Raw genomic sequence first — 10,715 nt, forward strand, 5'->3', positions numbered from 1 at the left:
ACATGGAGGACATAGATATCCCCTATTGTCATGGAGACATTTCCTTCTTAAGCGCGTAGGGAAGCAGACCTTGCTGGCTATGCCTGACCTGGTCTATATACAGTGATGAAACACACAAAGATGGGTAATCTTGATGATTAGGGACATAACACAGATTTAAAGATGGACCAGAAAACCAAAATAAATGGTAAATGAAGTGTTACAGAGGTTTGGAGAAGTTCTTAAGCCCTCCACAAGTCCATCAAGGTATTTGAAGATATTATAAGACTTTGACTTTCAATAAAGCAAACAACAACAACAACAACAACAACAAAAAAACCTTAACTTTAAAATATATATGACAGCTTCAGGATGGAGTAGCCTCTTGCAGGAGAACTAATTTGGCATGAATTCATTATAAGTTAAATCTATATGATTATGTTATAAGAATACCCTTGTTCTAGACACATTCGTTTTGTTTGGCTAAAATTTCATTCAACTGCCTAATGTATGATTCTGAAGAAAGGCCTTAATTTATACTTTGCACTGTTAACTGGGTATATACATTAAGTACAAGGCTGGACCCTCTCCATTTGTCTGCAAAAGTCCCTGAATTCTTTGTGGCACAGATGCTTGTTCATGCTAATGCAATGGCATCACAGCCCATTCAGTGTCTTCGCAAAAATGCTCTCCTGGGGTGAATCTGGATACTGTGCAGGCCACTCCAGTAAAATGAATTCAATGTTCTTGAGACCATAATGAGACAACCCATAGTTCATAACAATGTACATTTTCCATCCATATGACAAAAGCTAAATTGTAGGTACATGTAGGGATGTAACTGGTCTGCACCACTGTGTTCAAATATGTGGTTATGTTAAGTGTTCAGATGGTGCTGGAGCACCAAATGTATGCATTTCCCGCACCACTACTCCACTAGTGTCATTTTGTACCACCAGCTACTCCACCACCACCTTGTTTCACTGGCATCAGGGAGTATGCATCCATGGATACATACCGCTAATGCCAACGCTATATTCTGCCATCAGCATGACAGAACAGGAATCAGGATGTGGACAAAGCACAAAGCACACATTTTTGGTACAGGAGGTTCATAAAATAAGAAAACAAGTAAATGAAATATATGAGTCACCTCAAGCAACAGGACAAAATACAAAACAGAAATAATGCACCTAATTATTTACATATTCCTACAGGGCTCTTTATGGCTCAGAAAGAGAATCTACCAGAAATTTAATCCGGTAAAAGAAGGCATAGTGTAAAACTTTACAACTAAAAGAGTGTTGTTTCAGTTGCCTCTCTATGCGAGTTCTATAGAGATGTACTAATATGGTCTGCGCAGTTCGAGAAGCATGCATCTGCAGCGGCCCATAGAGGTCGCCCTCGTTGAGCGCACCGCTCGTTGCTGAGATCAGTCAATCGGACAAACCGTCAAATTTCAAAGCCTTGCCTTTATAGTAAGTGTATTCCAATCACATTAGTCATGGGGCTGATTCATAATGTAGTCTATCTCTGGCGTGCCGGTCTGTTTCTTTTTACTCTCTTTGCATCCCGTGACTCACTCCCTCATGGTATTGAGAACACATATGAGATGATTTAAAGACAGGAAAGAAATGTGAAGGAGGCGAGTTATGTTTTGCACTTTCCATAAATCAAGTCATTCAGCCTCTCCATAGAGGAAAACATCAAATTGAGGAAGTGGTGCCTTTATACAAACAACTGGCACTTTCAGAGCCATCCACAAGCTATAGCCTGCTCAACTGCTCTCTCGACAAGTTAAACGTGAGTCGGGATGATAATTAAGTGGTCGAGACGATAATTTAGCCAAATTGTTGGCTGCTGAAACGTTCAATATACCCCTCTGTTGAACACATAGCCTGAATGTTGTTGCATATATGTCCTAAGTTATCGAGGCATTCTTCGGCTTTATCTATATTTTCCATGTATTTTATATCTTTTATTCTATGTTTTTATACTATTCAACATGCTACGTGTTAGCTATCACTACTGGCTATAGGTAGCTGAATGAAAGGCCCAAATATTGAAAATTAACTTTGAAAAGGGATGATAAAACAAAAACAGTCGTATTCATTTTCAGTCTCATAAAATGGGCTACATCTGTTTGTTACTAAATGTGCGGAAATTGTTGCGGAATTAGCTGCCTCTACCTCCCTCCACCGGCTGTTTCTGACTCTATATATACGGTGTATAAATACTAAAGTGCGCTTATGAGTCACCGCGAATTAATCATCGTTTACGTGGTTAGGACAGAGGAAACGGAGTTTATTGACAAAGTGACTAAACTGAATCTCAATTAAAAGGTTGCCAGCGGTCGGGATTTTGTGTAGCTAGATATGAGAACTGTCACTTCAATGAAAGCTGACAAGTTTATGGTGCAGTTACTAACGCAAGGTGTTACTCTCCCAATTTTGACCACGACACGTTCGTTTCACTTCGTTGAGTTTTATTTACGTTCTGTTTTTTTGGTTGTTTTTTTTTTTTTAACAAAATTGCCTCTACTTGCTTTTAGAGTCATATAGCAGACCTTTTAGACTAATAGTCTTTCAAAGCACTATTTCTTATCAGAGTTGTGTAACGAGCGCCTGCAGCTTCGCAAATATTAACTTTTGGCCGTTATGGCTCCGGGGCAACAAAATTCCCCCAAATTCCAACAAGGTTAGTGTCCATATTGAAGATGTGACTCATCGGAACAGTAGATTGTATTGTGGTTTTGCCTAAGGGCATACACTTTAATCAGCTGCGAAGTATTAAGTAAATCCCTGTATTCTGTTGATGCGGCCGAATACACAATGCTTCCCGGGCATGTTTGTCAGTCCACATTCTAAACCCACATTGGTTAAACAATCGGGGAGTTGCCTGCAATGCAACAAAATACACTGCTTTATCAAGCGGTAACAATGATTGTAACTATATAGCCTACTACATTTCCCCTACCTAAATTTCTTTCCTTCATTTTAGTGGTAGACCGTCGTCATGAACTCCTTTTACCTGACACTTTGATCTGCACGGAATTACTTGAATCCACAGTAATTTAAGAATACATGGATGTTACCAGTGTATAGCATCATATGATGTTAATGTGACATCAAGTAAACCGAAACATGAATACACATGAAATCCGACATTAGGCACTATAAATGTTGTATTAAATGTAGTGATTCATTTACGGAAAACAGAAAGAGTCTGCTGTCTATTTAGCCAAAGAAGGTGGGCTATATGTGTAGACATTGTCTATTTAGACAGTAACTAGAACAGCGGCAGTGTGCAGGTGTTGCGATAAATGTCGGGTTTGTCGAAACGAATACCACGCGATGGCAGTGTTGACAAACGCTGTTGATCAATATCGATTCATCGACTACTAATAAAGTCAGCCAAAGAACGGATACCTCCAACGATAAGGGAAAAGTACAAATGATACCGCAATGTCCGAGTCTTAACAGTAATGAAATTTTAATTGCCTGGTGCACAAAGACGTTCCCAGCACTTCGTGTTGCCATTTATTGCATCAAGTTATGTCAGAGTGAACGGAAAGGTAGATTTGTAATTGGAGAGTGTGAGCTGGCAGTTTTTTGCTAATCCAGCATGAGTCGGCATCGAAACCGACATTCTTGTCTCATGAACAAAAAAACAGAGTACCGAGGAGTAAGCTAAAGTAGGTTAAAGATCAGGTCTATCTCAAATAACACATTAACCCATTGAACATAGGAGTTTACCATCCAGGAGGGTATCCTCTAGATGTCATTTTGGTCATTATCTGAAAGTATTAATCTTTTGTTTTTTACATATAAGTTCATTTGTGTGTGTCTTCAGATTTGTGTAATCACTCTATATATCTGCTGCAATAAAATTTCATTGTTTGTCTTTACTAAATCACTTTACATCAAAGTTACGTGTCTCTAAATTCATTTTTGTATAAAGTGTCATTTATTTTAAAAGGTCCAATGAAAGATAACTGAAACATAGACCCTTGCTCTGTACTCTACTTGTACTGCTTCTGTTTCTCAAATACAAAATTTAGAATGTTAGTTGATATCGCACTTTTGTATTGTGAGGAACTGCAAACTTTGCAAAGTTCAGCAAACTTATACAGGTTTTTCTTGGGGTTTTTTTTTTTTTTTTTTTTTACAAATAATTCATACTACCTGAAATCACAAAGTGGTTAGCGCAAAAAATTGATTGTGGGTTCAAGTCCTGGCCTCCCTGCATGGAGTTTGCATGATTTCCCCTTGTATGCATAGGTTTCATCCAGGTACTCCAGTTTTCTCTCACAGCCTAATACTTGCATGTAAGGCATTAGATGCTCCTACCATTATTCCTGTCTGCACTGGCCTAATAACTGGAGTTTATGTCATAAAGACTGTAAAAGTCCATCTCTACTGAGGACTGTGCAAGCAAGATGTAGTTGTGTTAACTGACACATGTTGACTGGACATAGAGTCAGTGGGAGAATTATAGTGCTTTAAGAGTACAGTGAGTTGAGTGAGCCAGTTTAGATGAGATTGTGTGTATGTTTATTATGGGATCCGGAAACCACTGTGTGTGTTCTCTCAGGCTGGTGTGTCAGATGTTTGGAATCTGAAGAGTCTGCGAGTGAGGGTTGAGACCGCAGGTCAAATAATGGGGTTTGTAGGAGGTTTTTTGGTTGCGGAGCATGGACGATGAATCACAATGGCGATACTGGCATGCAGACAGAACACCTTCAGGGCCCCTTTGGGGCTGGAGTGTGGGCTCACCCACTCCCAATGTATTCCTTGGTCTGCTTAACCGGTCTCATCCGGTCCTTCAGGATCTGTTTTCTTCAGTGCTGTCTCTGTTTTTGTGAGAGCCAGTTTACACCTATCCTCTGTCCCCTGTACATAATTCTATCGCGCTCTCTCTCAATCAGTCTCTCTCTTTCTCTCTCTCTGTCCCTCTCTCTCTTTCTCTCTCTCTGTCTCTCTCTCTCTCTCTCTTTTGTCCCCTCTCTACTTTTCATTTGAGAAAATGAAAGCTTACTCTTCAAAGCCAAGTTTCGTTTTGAGAGAATAGGCTTGTGAAAATAAAGAGAAGCAGGCGTAGCAAGTTGTGATTTCTGAGCTGTTTTCGTAATCTTGTTACACAAAGTATTTGTGATATAAGGTCACTGTGTGTTTGTGTAAGCCTGCACATGTGCGTGTGTTTGTTCACCACTTTTCCACGGTCTCAAGAAACATTTATGATATACTTGATATGTGACGTATTTTTCCGCAGTGCGTCGGTGTTGTTAGGACTTAATGACATCAGTAGGACAGCCTTGTGATGCTGCATCCCTGATGTCAGCGTCACTCATCTGACAGGTGCTGCTGTCTTTTATGGTTGTGCTGTTGTGTGTCAACAAAACAGAGAGTAAAGATCCTGCTCCCTTACAAGAAGCACCTGCAGTCTGTGACGCTACATTTGACAAAGGTGTGTGTGTGCGTGTGTGTGTTTGTGTTTGTGTGTGTGTGTGTGAAAGGTAAAGGGGCTCTGTGTGTTTGCACACCTTGCTCATACAGTTAAATAAACTTTCTGCTTAGCGCTTGCTCACCATTCAGTAATTGCAAGTGATTGCTGTGGAAAAAATGAAGCAACATACTCACTCGCCATTTTAGTGTAATAACAAACTGTTTGTGTACTTGTTGATCATGATCGAACTCCCATCAGATTCACCTGTTCCATGTGATTACAGAGGACATATGCTACCTGCCCTGAATACAGTACACATGAGTCAATCCAAACTTGACTCAGACTCCATGGGTAATGACTAAGAGTTCTGGTCTCCTTTACCTCCGTCCAAAATGTGTCATTTCACTGCCTTCACTTAAACAGCAAAGAGACTCAGATGCCCAGTCACTTCTTGCTCAGTCCCTTTAACATTTTAGCTGTGACGAGGGGAAGAGGAGGGGTGAGCAAATCGGTTTGTGGAGGAAGCATTGTCACATCTAGAGGAAGTATGACTCAGCGATGCATTTTTCAAGGCTGATTCAGCTCTCCCGAGGAAGTGGGGCCTTCAAAACCATTTCGGTGCCAAAAAAGTGACAGTGATCTATTCAGTGTCACATTATCGTGGGCAGTGTTCACTGGTTGTCGCACCGCAGCCGAAAAGCTAGATCATTAATGGTCGCTATTGAATGGAGCAGTCTCTTAGGTCTGGAGCTGAGAGACCAACTGGCAGGAAAGACAGAGAGAGAGAGAGAGAGAGAAAGAGAGAGACTCTCTAACTCAGGTCCCCAGAAATCCCCCCATACCCTGCCTCTCTTTCCTTTTCCTTGTCAGTTCTCAAGTTTCAAAGCTCTGGTAAGTGGGGTTAACTCTTTACTGCCCAAATGTGCGTCAAAAGCTAAATTTTGCTCCCAAGGAGGAGAAGCAGGACAAAAGCAGGTGTCCCACTTCACAGTCTTATCACTGGCAATTTGTTGCATGTTTTAGCTTCTTCATTTCCATTTTCCACAAACAGACTTGATCCAAGAACATCATAGCGCAGTGTTGAGGACTGAACGCAACACATGAAATGTTCATGTCACACGCGACAGTTCTCATATGTGTTCAGAGTATGTAAATATAAGTAATAAGCTTAGACAGTGAGCATCTTATTAAAATGTACGGTTTCACATGTTTATTGACGTGAATAGACCATAGACACAGAGCAAAACCTCCTTTTTTAAGCAGCTCCAGTGAAAAATAGGTCAACCTTTGTATGACCCTAACATTCACATGAGAGCTCACGTAGAACATACAGCTGAGTGGCCAGAACAACTAGATGTACCCACTTTGCCTACTAGGGCTCTCTTCACACATCTGTCATTGCTCAATCATTCAGTTCTACCCTGTCATACTCTCTGATGTTTGAAATGAGCCCTACCTATAACCGGTTCCATTCATGTGAGATCCCACTTTGCGCAGTGGTGATTGTCCACCTGTGGACAATGATGTGCGTCTTAATTCACACGGCCTTAAAGAGTGTGCTCACAGGAGGAATTACCTTCAGAGCAACCATCACTGTGAATAACCATCAACTGTCATCAACCATCACTGTAGTAGAAGTGCGCTCTGCAGATGTACCTCTCACTCTCTCTTTCTCTCTCTCTCTCTCTCTCTCTCTCTCTCTCCCTCTCTCTTTCTCTTTCTATGTTGTAATGGTTACTAGGCAACAGACTTACTCTTAAGCTCCTCAAAAAACAAAAGGACTCACTCCACAATCACACAGCATGCTGCAGAGTTGAGAACCTATGATAGAGAGAAGATAGTGAGAAGGAACAGCACTCTGCCACAGCTCTGGCCATACTTGGAAAATGCCACATAGCAACACCACTGACTTTCCAGCGAATGGTCCCACCACATTTTTGACATCAGGTGCCCACTAATATAATCCGATAAGTGAAGGCCCCAGCAATAGACTGTCCTGAAAACTTAACTAGATGAGTGAAGCGAAGGAGAGGAAAAAATGAAATCACTGTACGGAAGGCTACTGTCATGTGCTACTTATTTCTGTCTTCCTCTTCCCCCTGCCCCCCCCCCCCCCCCATGAATGACTGTGTCCCTCCCTTCCCCCAACGTCATATTGCACAACAGCTTCCTTTCAAGTGACTGAAATACATGAATGGGTGGTTAACTTGCGTTACATGGCGCCGAGCCCTTGTCAGATACTTGCTGACCATTGACATGCTTCTCACATGTCAGGGCTTGACGCAGCACAGAGTCCTGTTCCATCAGCCAGTAAACCTTTGCACTCACTTAACAGCGTGGCAATTGACTTGTCTAGGGCCGACAGGAGCGGTAGACTGTTGGCAGCCAGGTTAGTGGCTACTCATTGTCTCACTCTCTACACCTTCCGGCTAGGTATTGTTCTTTGAGTTAGGAGCAGAATTGTACTGACTGATGTGGAGAGGGGTTTGACAATCACGGATTTAGGCATATTTTGAAATGTACCTGTCAGTGAATAGTTGAAGTAGCACATATCAAGACAAACCGAGAGACTAAAATGAAGGAGAGTTCAGTCTCCGGACTCTTGGATGTCAGAAAAACCCTTAGCTGAAGGATCCCGATCACATGCTGGTCAAAGGTCACATATCTGACTCAAATTTTTAGAAAGGGGTCATAGCTGTGTTGTCACTGTTGAACCACGTGCTGACAGTGGGAAAACAGAGCTCAGAAAAAGTCCCCTTGAAAACAGAAGTGTGAGTCCAATCACAATCCGATGTGATGACTTTCCACTTGTACAAAACATTAAGGACACTTCACGGTGATTCATCTGCTTTGCTGAGTTTTTGTACCGAAAAAGAGCTCAGACAGTTCTGCTGTTGTTCGTCATTACTGGAAACAACCTGAAAGTAAGAACAGACTACATAAAATCGTATTTTACGAACAGGGAGAACAATGACAACAACAAGTTAAGGCTTGAGGTCACATGTCATTAAATTACAGAAAAAGACTAGAAATTGCATATTACTAGGATAAGAAACGTTTGACCCTTTTTTGATGGTTATACTAAAATATTTGTTCTGAATACTTACCATGAATGTGGATGTGCCCATGGGAAGCTCTTCTGGAGACTCTGAGTTCATTTGTGCCAGATTAACGGTCTTGACTTTCTGAATGTTTTAGAGTAAGTGACGTTTTTTTTTTTTTTCTTTGGTGGTGTTTCTCCGTATCTTCCCATCACTCGACTCATTTTTACCAGGATGCAGAATGGAATGTGCACACCTTGGATCATGACAGAGTTTGGAGGAAGGAAGGGAGGGTAAGAGGAAATGAGGAACATCCGCTATATGCATCTGTGCCAATCGCATCTTATGCCGTGAGCATTGGTCTCCAAAGAGGGTAATGCACTGACCGGGATGCTCAGCTGGTATGGAGATCGATAGTGTGAAACCACAGTATGACCATAACGTTCTTGGGCAGATCTCACCTTCTCCAGCACTAATTTTAAAGAATCTTATTTTCCTCAAGCCACTACATATACAAGCTTTATGTACTCTCTATTCTGAACATATCCATATATGTGCCATTAAAACCAGTCACATCATTTTAATCCAACAAACACAATAATAATGTTTAGTTGTTAAGAGTTATACTTTTGAATTCAAAGTCAACACAAGTAATGCGTATAACATCCCTGAACAGAGAAATAGGTCATGTCGCCCAGGAAAGTTTCCTGAAAATTTCCGAGTCACTTTAAAGCCATGGAATTATGGAAGTGAGTGAGCCACTGGCCTCGTCATCATCATACAATGATTTCAATAGCAGAACTGTTTGAAGCTGTACTGCTATTCCTGCTGTGCTTTGGGGAAGAGGATACATACAGGTTTCTGAATCCATCAGAATGACCTGTCACTGTGGTTTTTATGTATACACTCGATGCGCTCTGATGACAGGCTTTTATTTTTGTTTTACCTTCGACTTACTGTGATCGCCATCGCCCATTTCTCTGTGTGTGGCAGCTGAAATGTTGTGCCATGCATGGTTCGACAGGATCGGACTTGTTGGCGAGAAAAGAGGGTGAATCATTGTGAAAGGACCCTCATAGGCAGACTGAGAGATGAGTAATACTGTTCGAATGTGGACCCACCTACACAGGGGGTTACCAGAGGTGGCAAACCATCCTACCAAATCCTCCGCTCTGCTCCTAGGCTCTCCGGTGAGACTCATACGTCAGACTTTGGTAATGGGATATAAAGGACAAGCTGCGGTCTGCCGGCCCTGATACTGGTAAAATTTGATAGGTCACTTCTGGTTCCCGTGGGACTGATGTTTTATCGCGTGCCGTTTTGCGTCATAAATCACAGGTGTGTTCCTCATAAATCATGTATGGTACATGTTTTTATAACATGCCAGCGAAGCTGTGGTGTGAAAAACTAGAAAGGAAAAAAAAAAAAGAAAAAGAAAAGAGAAAGAGCGGGCGAAACTGGTGTAAAGTGTTTTGGTGGCACACACACCACGCTTTCTAATCCCCAGTTATCACTGGGATCATAAATGGCCTGCGGCCTGACACGCTTTGACGTGTGCTGGTTTTTAAGGTTGGAATCAAAATCTTCCACCAGAACATTTTTTTTTTGCCTTTAGCAACCTGTACATTGGCATCAAATTGGAGCACTTTAGAATTTTCCCTCTTTTTCTTTATATTTCTTTGAAAAATTGACCGTTTTCTCTTGATAACTGTGATTGGCTCATTTTGTGGAGCATTTGGAGTGCATCATTGCCAAATGCCCATTTAATAAAAAGCTCTTGCAGTATTCATACAAAGCGGCCAGCTTCTGCAGCTCAGATGGATGAAGCCTGGAAGACTGTAAAGTGAAATATAAAAATAATAAAATATATATATATATAAAAATATTTGCCACCAATTTCTAATCTTGGACTGACTCATTACTTTATATCAGCTGTGTGCTGATATTAAGGGATTCTCTGTGAGTCCCTCAGGTAACGATGTAAAATACTGCTCTTAAGTGAATGCTCTTTTTTGGGGAGAATTTTGTTATGAATTAATGTCCCATGGAAAATTTCAACCTACTTCTGAAGCTGTTGTACAAATATTTCCAAGTCCACCATTCCATGACCACACACACGTTGATAGCATAAAAATTTACCATTTGTCAGAGCGCAGCCATGTATGCATGGAATTCCCAAAAGTCCCAAAGGGCTTTTATATGAATCTTATATCTTGAAGCAGAATGGATTAGACAGTAGGAAATGCAGTG

This window comes from Chanos chanos, chromosome 10 (assembly GCF_902362185.1).
Source record: "Chanos chanos chromosome 10, fChaCha1.1, whole genome shotgun sequence".
In the NCBI taxonomy this organism is placed as follows: domain Eukaryota; kingdom Metazoa; phylum Chordata; class Actinopteri; order Gonorynchiformes; family Chanidae; genus Chanos; species Chanos chanos.